Source organism: Hyaena hyaena, unplaced genomic scaffold, assembly GCF_003009895.1.
Source record: "Hyaena hyaena isolate Hyena2069 unplaced genomic scaffold, ASM300989v1 scaffold_10, whole genome shotgun sequence".
Taxonomy (NCBI): domain Eukaryota; kingdom Metazoa; phylum Chordata; class Mammalia; order Carnivora; family Hyaenidae; genus Hyaena; species Hyaena hyaena.
The window spans coordinates 6369486-6383257 of record NW_024080642.1 but is presented as its reverse complement, the minus strand read 5'-3'; positions in this window follow the sequence as shown (position 1 = coordinate 6383257).

The window sequence follows — 13772 nt, the reverse complement described above, 5'->3', positions numbered from 1 at the left end:
GGGCGCGGCGAGGGCTGCGGGAATCGCCGGCGGCGCCCCCGGACGGCCCTGACGCGGCTGCTGCCTGCTCGGCGGCGGCCGGCGAGTGAGTGCCAGGGGCCGGCAGGCGGGGGGCGGGCCCAGCCCGCGTCACCCGGCAGCAGCCAAGCAGTGTGAGTGTGCGGGCTGCGCGGGCGGGCGCGGAGCAGAGCGAGCAGAGCGAACGGCGCCGCACTCACTCGCGCTGGCACCGGCGCGCGCACACCCGCGGGCCCCGGGCGCCTTCCCCTCGTGCACACGGGCAGGACCGCCGGGAAGCTGAGCCGGGAGCCGCAGGACGCACACTCGCACACTCCCGCTCATCCCGGCCCTTGCTGGGTTCCGTTCACTCCCACAGGACACACGCGGGTGTGCCAAGTCACTCTGAGCACAGAGGAGCGTGTGCAGACGCTGGGCAGAAGCGTCCACTGGCTCACACCTGCAGGACACATCCGCAAACGTATGCACCCATATAGAGTTGGCTGCGGGTGCCGTTCGCCCCGCTGCACGCCTGTCTAACAGGACACACACACACACACACACACACACACACACACGGAAGTGATGGGGGCCTCGCGTCATCCCCCTACACCCCCACGGAGCGGGACACACAGCCACGCTCCTGGGAATGTGGGGCTAGGTTGCTCACACACGGGTAGGACATGTTCATCCTCAGTGGTCCAAGGTCATTGCCGTTCACAATTCCTCTCAGGTCGCATACAAACACACACTCCCTGTAACCCTGAGTCAGTCCCTCACTTGGTTGGTGACTTGTTTGAGGAACCCGCACCCCTCTCCCCATGGCGACAGGCTGGGTGAGGACCTTGACCACAGACTGGTCCGGAGTGGGGCGGGCAGACAGGCCTGGGCAGAAGACACCTGCCCAGGGGGTGATGGATGAGGCAGGGCGTGGCCTGCCCACCTGCTCAGGCCTCCCGTGGTCACATAACCAAACAAATCTTAGCAGCCCAGCCCAGGGCTTTCCGGGAACAGAGCTCTGTTGGGAATGGCTGCTGCTTATACAGGTGTGTCTCCAGAAAGCCCTGGGCCTGGACAGAATCCTGTGTATGGCCTGGTTTCTGACATATCAGAAATGCTTATCTTCTTGGCTGGGTCCCTTCCGTGAGTCTGAATGGGGAGGGCCCCAAGCCTGTGTCCCTCCCTCCACCATAACCCCTTGAAAGAGGGGGGGACAGAGAGAAGAGAGAGGACGCCCTTTCTCATCATGTCCAGCTGCTACCTTCTGACAGATCATTTGATCTTTGTGAACCTCAGTTTCCTCATCTGTGAAATGGCGCTAATTCCAACCTCACAGCATTATGGTGAGGCCCCTTCTAGCATAGAACATGATGGATCAGAGGTGCCCAATAGGGTTGGCTTTCTCTTCTCCCTTCCCTTGGGAGACAAGACTCACTGGTGAAACATGATGGAGAACCATATGCTGTTTTGTGGGAAGTTCGCACTGGGTGGGGATAGTCGGTATGACTGTATCAAGAACACTTACAGCTGTCATTGCTTTGATTCCTTACATTACCCCATGGTGTAGACGGGGCATCCTGTTACCATGCTCAGGCGAGGAAATTAAAGCTCAGGGACGATGGCTTTCCCACAGCGACTGCTGGCTTGTAGCAGAGCTGGGATTAGAACCTAGGTGTTCTGACTTTTTTAAAACTTCCATGCCCCCCTCCTCTGTCTCTTCCCCTCCACCCCTACGAAGCTTGGGGGGTCAGAGCAGAGCTGGAAACACAGGTTCAACCTCGTTTCCCAGAGCTCCTCCTTAGCTTCTGGGATGGAGACAGCCCAAATTCAGCCCAAATTCAATAGCAGCTGGACGTGAGGAAGGGGAGGGGAAGAGAGAGGCAGCCACAGCCTCAGTGTTTACCATGGGAATGAACTGGCCTGGAGGCTCCCTAAGGACAATCTGGGAACCTGGTGGGAGAAAAATTCAACCTTCCAAGAATCAGAGGCCGAGGGAAGGCCAGGAGAGCCTGGAAGCCTAATACAGTGGGTTTCTCATTTCTGGGAATGCTTAAGGGGATTAGTCCTTAAATAGGCACCGAGTGACTTCCGTGCCAGAGGTGGCTGCATCACGAAGTGATTATGTAACGATACGGGTATTAAATACAGACACTGAGCCATCATTTCATAATTCCTTCACTTGAGGAGAAAGAGAGTATTGTCATCTGTTTATGTTTGGGGAAACTGAGGCTTCGGGAAGTCAAGTGTCTGGGAATGAGGGTGGATATCCTGACCCCTGACCCTGGGCCCTTTTGACATCAAACGTATACCCCTGTGTTCCCTGGGAGTGGGGACAGAAGGGGGCTGACCTCTCCCTCTGGCCTCTTGACCTTCAGTGGGGCTGGCTTTTAGGGGGATCAGCACACAGCTTTTGGCTCTGCAAGTGCTGGCTCTCGGAGAGTCTGGAAGTCGGGTGGAAGGCGCAGCCTCCAAAGCCCTGAGGCGGGGAACCCTGGGATGTCTGTTGGAGAAACAGGAGGAGTGTGTGAGGCCACCCTCTGGCAGGTGGCAGAGTGGAGAGCCACTCCGCAGTCTGAGTGCAGCCAGCTAGGAGCCCCACCGAGAAAGGGCAGGTGCCCCTGGAGGCACAGAATGGGTGTTATCTGGGCAGGTGTCCATTTTTCTACGAGGAATATGGGCTGGGGAGTCAGGCAATTTTGGATTCAAAAGCCAGTGTCTCCTAGCTCCTAACCGTGTCTGACTTTGGTCAAGCTGCTTAACTTAGGCCCCTCAGCGGTGGAATGGGGGAGGCCACGGACAAGTTTGTGAGACATGCTGAGGCGGATGGACGGCACGCAACAGGCACTCAATCCGTTGTCATTCTTTTGCGCCCGCCCTGCCGGTGCAAACCATCTCCATATGCCCTGTGCCTGCCTCAGTTTCTCCACCAGTGGAATGCAGTTGGCCGCCCTCTTCCCATCTGCTGTGGGACCAGGTGAGGCCACGGGAGGAAGTGCAGGGGGAGGCGAAGGTACTTGCTGGCTGGCATGAATGGGATCTTGAAGCGGCTGGGCACGGCCAGACCCCATCATTCGGGTTGCCTTCCATGCCGGCCGCTGGACCAGCCCTTAGCAAAGTTAGGTGGGACCGTCTGCCCTTGGTCCCCATCTGCTTCTCCCAACCCACTTCTGAGCCCCCCCGCCCCCCCAAAGGCCCTGTGCAATGAAGTAGAAGTGGGTTCCTTGAAGGATAGCCCGCCCATCTGTACCAGCAGGATGCATATTAATAACGCAGATTCCACACCCTTCACACCCCCCGATCAGATATGCACGTACGTGAAGACTCAGGATGCATCTTAACAAGCGCCCCTGGATTCTTTTTATTCCCAGTGGTTTTAATGAGAATCACTGGGTGAGAAGGTGCTAGGGTTTAATCCAGTGATTCTCAACCTGGTTTGCTACCTCCACCTCCACCTCCACACTGTTCACTGTGTAACATCAGGCGGGGGTGGGCGTTGGAATTTCTAGAGTGCTTTGGCGAAGTCCCACACACACCACTCTGGGCGTTAGGACTTCTTTCCTGGCTGAGAATGACCAGTTAAAGCCTTTCCTTCCAGTAGGCAACAGGCGTTTTAGAGGAAATGACTCGGCACTTGGCCAGATGTCCTTGGTTGGCATCTCTGTCTGGTATCCACGTGGCTTGGAAGGAAGGGCCCTCCCTGGCCCTGGCCTAATGTGTACCTCCAATTTCTACTCTCCTCTGATTACTGGAGGAGAAGGTTGTGCTAAAAGAACCCTCTTTATATTCATAGGAATTTTTCTTACCCGAAGGAGGGGCTGATGGAGGAGTTCTAAGCACCGTGGCTGGTTGACAGAGAGGCCTTCGAGGGAGCTCCCTAGAATCCATACTTTAACAAGTATTTATTGAGCACCCACTCTGTGACAGGCCCCGTGCTACGTTCTGCAGGGGCCCTGGTGATGAACGAACCCCTCCCCTTTTCTTTAGATTCCAGTGATGGAGGGCAGATCCTCTCCGGCCAATTGCTGCCTCCTCCTTGCCCCATGCAGTGGCCTCGGCACAAGAAGCCTGGTGCAAGGTGAGTAAGCGAGTCACTGGAAGTGTTTGCAGTTGTAGCCTGTGGCTGCTGAGGGGTGAACTTGATGTGATAATTTATTATGCACATCCTCATAAACACATGACACTTGTTACAGTACATTTACCAGGGCTAGGTCCACCGTGGGGAAAAGTTAGCACCCGATGGTGTCGTTTGGCACACGCCAAACCCTCTTGGAGCTGTCGTGATGGGCTACGTGGCCTAGAGGCGCTGATGGTCTTCCTCTGCCGGGACGCCTGTGCAGTGGTGTGCAGGCCACAGATCCGTGAGCCCCTCGGCCACCCGCCCCGATTGCCCCAGGTGTGCAAACAGCCTTGTGGACACGGAGGACCTGGTCCAACGTCACAAGGGGCCGAGCCAGGACTCGTACTCACACAGTCCTTCCAAGCAGGGCGTGGTCTGTGCTGCCTGATGGTGGGAAGGAGGCCTAGTGAGAGGCTAACCGGCCAGGAGGGGCTTAGCCTGGGATCAAGCTGCCTCTGGCAAGAGATTCGATGCCAGCAAAGGATAACGCTGAAGCCTCACGGGTCGCTCCAGAAATGACCTGCTGGAGGACAAGGGGCTTGTCTGAATGTCTTTAGGATTGGGGTGACTCTCTCGGCATTACAGTAGGTTAGAATGGGCGGAGCCCTCGCTGGCAATTTTGAAACCCAGGTCAACAGCCACAAATGTTCCCTCAAACAGCTTTCTATTAATGATGCAATGCAAAAGCCATTAACAGTGCAAACGGTGGCTTCCAATTTTCATTCTACTTTTAAAATGTGTGAAATAGTTCAGTCATACACAAAAGGCCTTAGAGTATAATGTAAAGACTGCCTGAACCTACTGGCTGGCTTACAAACAAAACATTACAGGCTCCTCAAAAAAGCTAAAATAGAATTAGCACAATTAAAAAAAATTACAGGACACCTGGGTGGCTCAGTCGGTTGAGGGTCCGACTTCAGCTCAGGTCATGATCTCACAGCTCGTGGACTTGAGCCTTGCATCTGGCTCTGTGCTGACAGCTCGGAACCTGGAGCCGGCTTTGGATTCTGTGTCTCCCTCTCTCTGCCCCTCCCCTGCTTGTGCTCACTCTGTCTCTTTTCCCCTCAAAAAGAAGTAAAAACATTAAAAAAAATTATAGATGCATTTGAAATGCCCTCAGAGTCCTCCTCACCCCTGTTGCTTCCCCAGTGGCTGTCACTATCTGGAATTTGATAATCATCACCCCATGCATGCATAAACTAAATACATATGCATCTATATACAATACATGGCACTGTTTTGCATGTTTTAAAACTTCATATAAATGTATCCCATGGTACATATCCTCATTCAACTGATTTTATCACGTGCCATGGTTGTGAGATATAGCCCTGCTGCTGCGTAGAGCTGTCTGTACTTTATTCTCATCACAGTGCAATATTCCACTCTGCCAACACACCACAACTTGTTGGACATTTAGGTTGAATCCCGTGCTTTGCTATCACTATAAACCTGTTATGGTGGCGATTCTTGTCTCCCGGCCCACCTGTGACAATGCCTTTACAGTTTCCTGGATAGGGAGTTGCTGGGCAGAAGGTCATAGGCATCTCTAGCTTGACTAAGTAGTGGACAGTGGCCATCTCCGTTTCCACCGGCCGCGTGTGACAGTTCTACTTCCTCCGCATCCACATCAACGCTTGGTGTTGCCGCACTTGAGTTTTTGTTGGTCTGACTGGTGAGAAAGGGCATCTCATGGTATTTAATTTGTTCTTCCTGCTTACTGTTGAACCTTTGCTATGAAGGGTTGGGTATGTGCTGGTAAGAGATAAATGTAGCAAATTGAAAATTTGAAGTTGAAGGGTGCCTGGGTGGCTCAGTCGGTTGAGCGTCTGACTTCAGCTCAGGTCATGATCTCACGGTTCGTTCGTGGGTTTGAGCCCTGCGTCGGGCTCTGTGCTTACAGCTAGCTCAGAGCCTGGAGTCTGCTTCCGATTCTGTGTCTCCCTTCCTCTCTGCCCCTCACCCGCTCATGCTCTGTCTCTCTCCTTCAAAACTAAATTAAAAAAAGAGAGAGAGAGAGACACACACACACACACACACACTTAGCCAACTGAGACATGCAGGTGCCCCCAGAATTGAAGAGTTTCTATCAATAAGGGGGTAGGTTGAATGCAGAACAAGTCCCTTGTATGGTGGGATAGTGTACAGCCATCAAGAAGGATGGGGTAGCTATGTGCACACTGATATGGGAGCTATACTGACACTCTGATGCACTAGAAATCTTTTCATCCCAGAAGTATGGTTAAATAAAAAGAGGCATAAAAGCGTATAAATAAAACAATATATACATACATGTATATTTTCATATATGCCTAAGATACCCCTGAAAGAGCAAAGAAATTGCTAAAATAGTTCATCTGGGAAGGGACTGGGGGACAGGGAAACTTTTCTGCCTTGGGCATTTTTGCTACATACATGTATTACTAATTCAAAAACATATATCAGCCTGCAATAGGTGAATTGAGAGAGACAGAAAGTAGATAGACATTACCAGAGGCTTGGGGGGTTATTATTTAATGAGTATGGAGTTTCTCTTTGGGAAGATGAAACAGTTCTAGAAGTGGATGGTTGTACAACATTGTGAATATACACTTAACCTGCTGATCATACACATAAAAATGGTGAAAATTGTAGGCTTTATGTTACGTATATTTTACCACAATAAAAGAGGTAGGAAAAAAAGAAGCCCACAATGTAAACATTTTTTTTTCAATGGCACCATTAAAAAATAGTGATGCTAAGAGAGAGAGAGTAGATCTAAAAAGTTCTCATCACACCCAAAAAATTTTTTTCTTTTTGAAAAAAATTCTGACTATATGTTAACTAGACTTCCTGTGGTGATCATCTCACAATATGCACACGTATCAAATCATGATGTTATACACCTGCGTGAATATATGTCAGTTACACCTCAATAAAACAATTATAATTGTTTAAAACATCACTGCTTGCATCTCCAGCCCCTGACTGACACAAATCCTAATCCTGGCTCCGAGCCAGGAGCCCGCACCAGGATCCAGTGAGGCAGGACTCCCCACAGGAGGGCGCTGTGACTTCCAGGGGCCTCTGCTGGGCAGAGATGGCGGCATGACTTGGCTGAGCTCCGCCTCACTCCCCAGCGGCCTCCAGTCCCCAGCGGCCTGGGGCCTGGGTGTTCCAGCATCTCTGAGCTTCCCTAAGCCCCAGGCTTCCTCCCACTGCTGGCCTCCGTCTCAGCCCTCTCCCTGTGTCTCAAAGGTTCTTGCTTTTCTGTAAACAAGACTTCTGATGACCTGGCCTCCCCCGCCATTTCCCGCCCCCTTCCATCCCTTGGCAGTGGGGTCCCCTAAATCCTTCTGAGGCTCCTGCCAACAGGCTGCATCTGAGCCCCCACTGACACACACGCTGTCCTCCCTCGTCATTCTGGTGGCTCCTGATGCCTTTGCCAGCCAACACAGTGGACCCAGTCCTGGACCCCTCGACTGCCGACCACCTGTCTGGTGGCTTCATTTCAACCACTATCCCCCATGCCCCCACCCTGGGCCCTGCCATGCCCTGTGGCCACGCCAGTTCCTAAGTCACATGTGCCACCCAGACAGGGTGCAGGGATCAGACACCAGAGGCGGGGGCGCGTAGCTCACAGGGCACAGCGGCATCCCTCACACCCCTCTGCTGCTACTGACTACTCTGTCACCGGAAGACCATGCACCTGCCCCAGCCTTCTGGGGTCTCAGCACCTGAAGAACGGTTTGAAAGCCCTTGGTGCCCTGTGAAAGCAAGCAGTCCCCTAAACTGGCATCCCCTGAGCTCTGTCACTTGTGAGCCAGCTTCTCCACCAGGACCTGCATTATTTACTTTATATTTTTCTTTAAAAATCAACTTGCTTCGGGGCGCCTGGGTGGCTCAGTCAGTTAAGGGTCTGACTCTTGGTTTCAGCTCAAGTCCTGATCTCACAGGTTGTGGGATCGAGCCTTGGGTCAGCCTCTAAAGACTACAGCGTGGAGCCTGCTTGGGATTCTCTCTCTCACTCTCTCTCTGCCCCTCCCGTGCTTGAGCACATGATCTCTCTCTCAAAATAAATAGATACACATTTAAAAAATCAATTTGCTTAAAAAATGCTTTAAATATTCAGCTGTGCTTTGTCCTCACAATGGTGTCTGTGAGGGAAATTGATGCGTGGTTACATTTCTCTACTGCTCATTGAACTAAACATCTAATTACTACAATGAAGTACTTCTCATTAAGCATATGAGGTTAAGTCAATTGCCCAAGGTCTCACAACGAAAACACTGGAGCCCAGGCAGTTTGGGCCCCAGATTCCATGCCCTTGACCATCAGCAGCCCCGATGTGTTCAGCCCTGTCACCCCGGGCTGTGACAGTTACTGTTCCCCAGCTCCCATGGACAGGCCGAACTTGCCACACATATTTAAACTGAAGATAACAGAGCACAGCTCTTTGCAAATGCTTCAGGGGGTCTCGAGGCTGACGGGTCAGGCTGCCGACCCGCGGGTTCTGCCTGCCTCAGGCCAAGTGTGTGGAGCCCTTCTCGGCATCTGAATTTGGAGCCAGAGTCTGGGACAATGACGCACTTCTTCCGGCCCACCCGGCGCCTCTCCCACTGCACAGTCCAGTGCCGAAATGTACCCATCGGCAGGCTGCCACGCCTCTGCCTGCTGCCCTCACCCCTCCCCGATCACCCGGCACACTCCTATGCTGCCCTCAATGCCCTGCTCAGGTGTCGTTCATGCCTGGAGCCGCCGCAGGTGTTCTTGCCACAATACCCCCTTGTGGCCGGGCCTGTGACAGATTACAGGGCTTACCACACAGCGCGTGATTTGGGTTTAAGAGTCTGTCTCCCCAACGGTGTCGAATTTCTTGAGGACCTGGAGGGGACGGCTCCATCTTTGTGGTCCTCGAGGTGTGGGGCCTTGCTTGATGGGACTTGGAAGCCCCTGGGAGATTCTCAGCACCTGCCCTTAGGGAGCCCAGGCTGCAGGCGCAGAGTGGGGTCTGGGAATCAGTCGTGTTCCCAGAGCTCTGAAGCTGGGGGCAGGCAGGACTTCCACAGGCATAGCACAGCTTTCCTAACAGGGAACTTGAGGGCCTGAGATGCCTGTCCAAGGTCATACAGTAACCTTGAGTCAGGTACACAGCTTGAGGCTCTGTACTTCCCCTTGCCTGAGGGGCTGGAAGCGTGGTTTCCCCTCTCCTGCCATCTGGGATCATTCATTCATTCATTTATATTACTTTGTTTCTTTTCTCCTTATTATTTTGACAGAGAGAGAGAGAGAGAGAGAGAGAGAGAGAGAGAGAGACTGAGAATCCCAAGCAGGCTCTATGCTCCCAGTGCAGAGCCTGATGCAGGGCTTGATCCCACAAAGCACGAGGTCATGACCTGGGCTGAAATCAAGAGATGGGCTCTTAACCGACTGAGCCACCCAAGCTCTTCTATCTGGGGTCCCTTTAGGCCCAGCCTCGGGCTCAGGGCCTTAAGCCCATCCATTAAGCCAGTAGAGATTTCCTGAGGCTCTTCCCTTGGCCCTGCCTGGGTTCTGGTGGCCCTGGTGGTGACTATACCTTGACCCCCTCCCACAGGCCTTGGCAGAGGGGACGTAGTCCTGAGGAGGGATCCATTTCATTTCCTTCATCCTACCCTCTGCTGACCAGGCCCACTGACATCAAGTGCACACTCGCCTCAGGGCATTTGCGCCAGCCAGCTCCTCTTCCAAACTGTCCTCGCACCAAATCACTTCATGGGTGGCTCATTCTCACCCTTTAGGCCTCGGCTCAGGACCGGCTCCTAGAGAGCCTGACAACCCAACCAAAGCACCTGTGCTCGGGTCCTGTTTACTGTTTACTGTCAGTGAGCTCCTTGGGGCGGGCACCTGGCGCTGCGCCTGGCCCCCAGCTGCTGGAGTTCACAGTGGTTCCAGGGAGGGATCTGAGCACACAGGCAGCTCAGGCCAGCCGGCCCGGCGCTGCCTGTGGGCGACACCTTGGGGTTCCGGGCAGGGCAGCTGGGTGGAAGGAGGCAGGGAGGATCAGCAGAGGCCCTGCAAGGAGCCGGCCAGCCGGGCTCCTCCCCCCTGCGCGTGCCCTCCCACTCGGGGCGGGTGGCCTTGGAGACAGCAGCACTTAGAGGGAGAGAGGAAAAGCACAGGTCATCCATCAGCCAGGAGACGTGGAGAGCCTGGTAAATCAGGGAGGCTGTCTGAGGCCCCTTCGCCAACTGTCTGCCAGCGCTCAGGGCGTCTGGGAGCTCGGAGGACAGGCTGAGGGGCCATTGGGCCCAGCTGCCCCCATGGGGACTGAGGACAGCCAAGGCAACCCCAGGTCTTCCCTGGCCAAGGCGGGAGGATCAAGGGATGCTCCATGCCCTGCCCCCTCCTGCACGCTTCAGTTGGCCCCCCACCCCAGGAGCCTAATTACCTATACAGCCCTCACTATTTAGAATTTCAATACATAAGAACATAGAGATTAACATAACAAACCCCCAAAAAACGGTTCTCAACAAAGTGGATGTTTCTTTTCTTTTCTTTTTTGAGAGGGTTTTTAACTTAAAGTGAACCATAAGGGTGGCTCAGTCACTTAACTGTCTGACTCTTTATTTCAGCTCAGGTCATGATCCCAGGGTCGTGGGATGGAGCCCTGAGTCCGGTCCACCCTGAGCGTGGAGCCTGCTTGAGACTCTCTCTCTCTCTCTCTCTCTCTCTCTCTCTCTGCCCCTCTCCCCAGCTTACCCTCTCTCTCCAAAATAAAATGGAAAATAAAATAAATAAAAATATCAACACTATAAAATATCACAGATATAACTTTCCCTTCCTGGGTGCCATGAGCGCCTGGGGGTGGGGGTGCAGCTTAATTACGCAGCTGATGTGGGTCCCCCAGGCCTGCCTTCGATATTTTCACTATGCATATTTATATTCAAGGAGTGTTGTTTTACATAGTTTAAAACTTTTTATAAATGGCACCAATACTGCATGTATTATTCTGCAGCTTGGCTCTCAATGCTTTATTAAAAAAACAGCTTTATTGAGGTATAATTTATACACTCTAAAATCCAACCATATTAAGTGTATGATTTAATGATTTTGAGTAAATTTACAGGGTTGTGAAACTATCAGCACTATCCAATTTTAGAACAGTTCCATGCCTCCTGAAAACCCTAATTGTTTTTTTTGTTTTCTCTAAATGCTTCTCGATACACATTTTATGTGTTAGAAAGCTCCTACTGGGTGCCGCTAGAAAGCTCCTACTGTGTGCCAAGCACTGTTCTGACAGCGTTCCACACATGCATGGCTCACTTAACCCTCACAGCCTCTGCGTAAGGTGAGCTTCTTAGAGACAATGACACAGGGCACAGAGAGGGTGAGAAACCACCCAAGGTCACCCTGCTGGAAACCTATAGAATGTTCTGTGAACCCAGCCTCCTGAGGCCAGAGCCTGCAACGATACAGCCCCACTGCCTGCTCGAATGCTCGCGTCTGCCTGCGGTAACGCTGTCAGGCAAACGCTTGGATCCCACGATGGGACACTGAGGTGTCCCTGGGATGGGAAATGACAGAGCTGGGATTCCGGGTCCCCCGGCCCTCTTCTAGTCCCCTCTGCGGCTTTTTGTTTTTATGACAGGAAAGGGAGAGGAAGGAAGGGGAGAATGAGTGGGAAGGGAGAGAAAGAGAGAGGTCAGAACCAACTTTTAAAACCTTTTGTGCTCATGCACATCTGCACAAACACACTTCTGTACCGGCATCTGTGCCTGCACACCCACACTCGCACATGTGACCGTGCACAGACCGTGCACACACACGCACGCGTACACACCTCTGCACGCACTCGTACAGGTGCACACGGTGTACACCACGCAACTGACCAGAGTCAGTGTTCGGAGGTCCTTTGTTGCTCAGAAGACAGAGAACGTCAGTGCGTGTGGGGGGGGCGTGGGGGTTTCAGCCCCCCTCCCCCACCCACAGCCCTCTCTTCTGTCCGGGTACCTGCTGAGGGCCTTTGTTAAGTACAGTTTCAGCGCAGGGGAAGCCGGGCTGGGCATGATCTCTAGGGGCTTCCCTGGGCTGCTGGAGCCGTAGGGCCAGCCCGACCTTGCACTGCCGGGAGTCCAGTCCCCGTGTCTCTGCTCCCTAGCCTGGATGCTTGCTGTCCCCAGAGATCATCCCTGTCCCCAGACTCGTTTGAACATACACAGACCTGCAAGGAACTGTGGGAGCCTCATGGAAAAAGCACCTGTAAACACTGAGTGAGCAACCTCTGGGTGCCCGACACGTGTCCCCATCACAGGCTCACGAGGGGTGTGCGTGGTGACAGCTGTCATTTTCGTGGGAGACCGAGGCACGTGGACCTTCAGCAAAACCTTACAGCCAGGTGGGCTCTGGATGTGTCTCCCCCCAGCTGGCCGGGAGATCCCCAGCCTCACCCCAGGCAGCAGGAGCTGCTTGGAACCTGAACCTGGGAGTTCTGGCATCTAGTTCCCGAGTCTGGATCCCGCCTGGTGGTTTGCAAGGGTCGGTAAGCTCACAGCTTCATGAGGAAGCCTTTCCCAGCCATGGAAAAATAGGAAAAGCAGAGGACAATGTGGTAAGTTTTTTACAAAGCTAAATCCACTTAATTTAAAAAAGATGGCGTGTTTTGTGCCTTTTTCTTTTCTTTTCTGAAATGTGAGTGATCTTATATGGTGGTTCTGGTTAAAGGAATTTTTTTTAATGTTTAGTTTTGAGAGAGAAAAAGAGAGAGAGAAAGAAAGATGGAGCGTGAGCCAGGGAGGAGCAGAGAGAGAGGGAGACACAGAATCTGAAACAGGCTCCAGGTTCTGAGCTGTCAGCACAGTGTCTGATTGAGGGGTGGGGGTGGGGTGGGGCTCAAACCCAGGAACTATGAGATCATGACCTGAGCCAAAGTTGGACACTTAATCTACTGAGCCACCCAGGTGCCCCTGGTGGTTCTGATTAAAAAAAAATTTATTGCTTATTTATTTTTGAGAGAGAGACAGGCAGACAGAGAGTGAGTGGAGGAGGGGCAGAGAGAGAGAGGGAGACACAGAATCCGAAACAGGCTCCAGGCTCCGAGCTGTCAGCACAGAGCCTGATGTAGGGCTTGAACTCAAGCCGTTAGATCATGATCTGACCCAAAGTCGGACTCTCAACCGACTAAGCCACCAGGCGCCCCAGATTTTATATTCTTACTTGGCGAGATAAACATGTGGGTAACTGCACAGCAGCCCCCAAATCTGGGGAGATGTTTCTGGTTTGCAGCCCCCCGAAATTTTGCGCCTCTTCTGGTGCCCACAACTCGGCACACCTCAAGCCTCGAATAGGGACTTCTTTTTTTTTTTTTTTTTTTTTAATTTTTTTTTTTTTAATGTTTTATTTATTTCTAGGAGAGAGAGAGACAGCGTGAGCAGGGGAGGGTCAGAGAGAGAGGGAGTCACAGACTGAAACAGGCTCCAGGCTCTGAGCTGGCAGTCAGCACAGAGCCCGACGCGGGGCCCGAACCCACAAACCGCGAGATCATGACCTAAGCGAAAGTCGGACGCTTAACCGACTAAGCCACCCAGGCGCCCCTCGAATAGGGACTTCTTCTGTAGCTGTGCTCCCCAGTGTCCTGTTTGCATTTGCCAAAACAGTCTAGTTGAGGAAATCCTATCCAGGATGTTTGAAGGTTCTATGC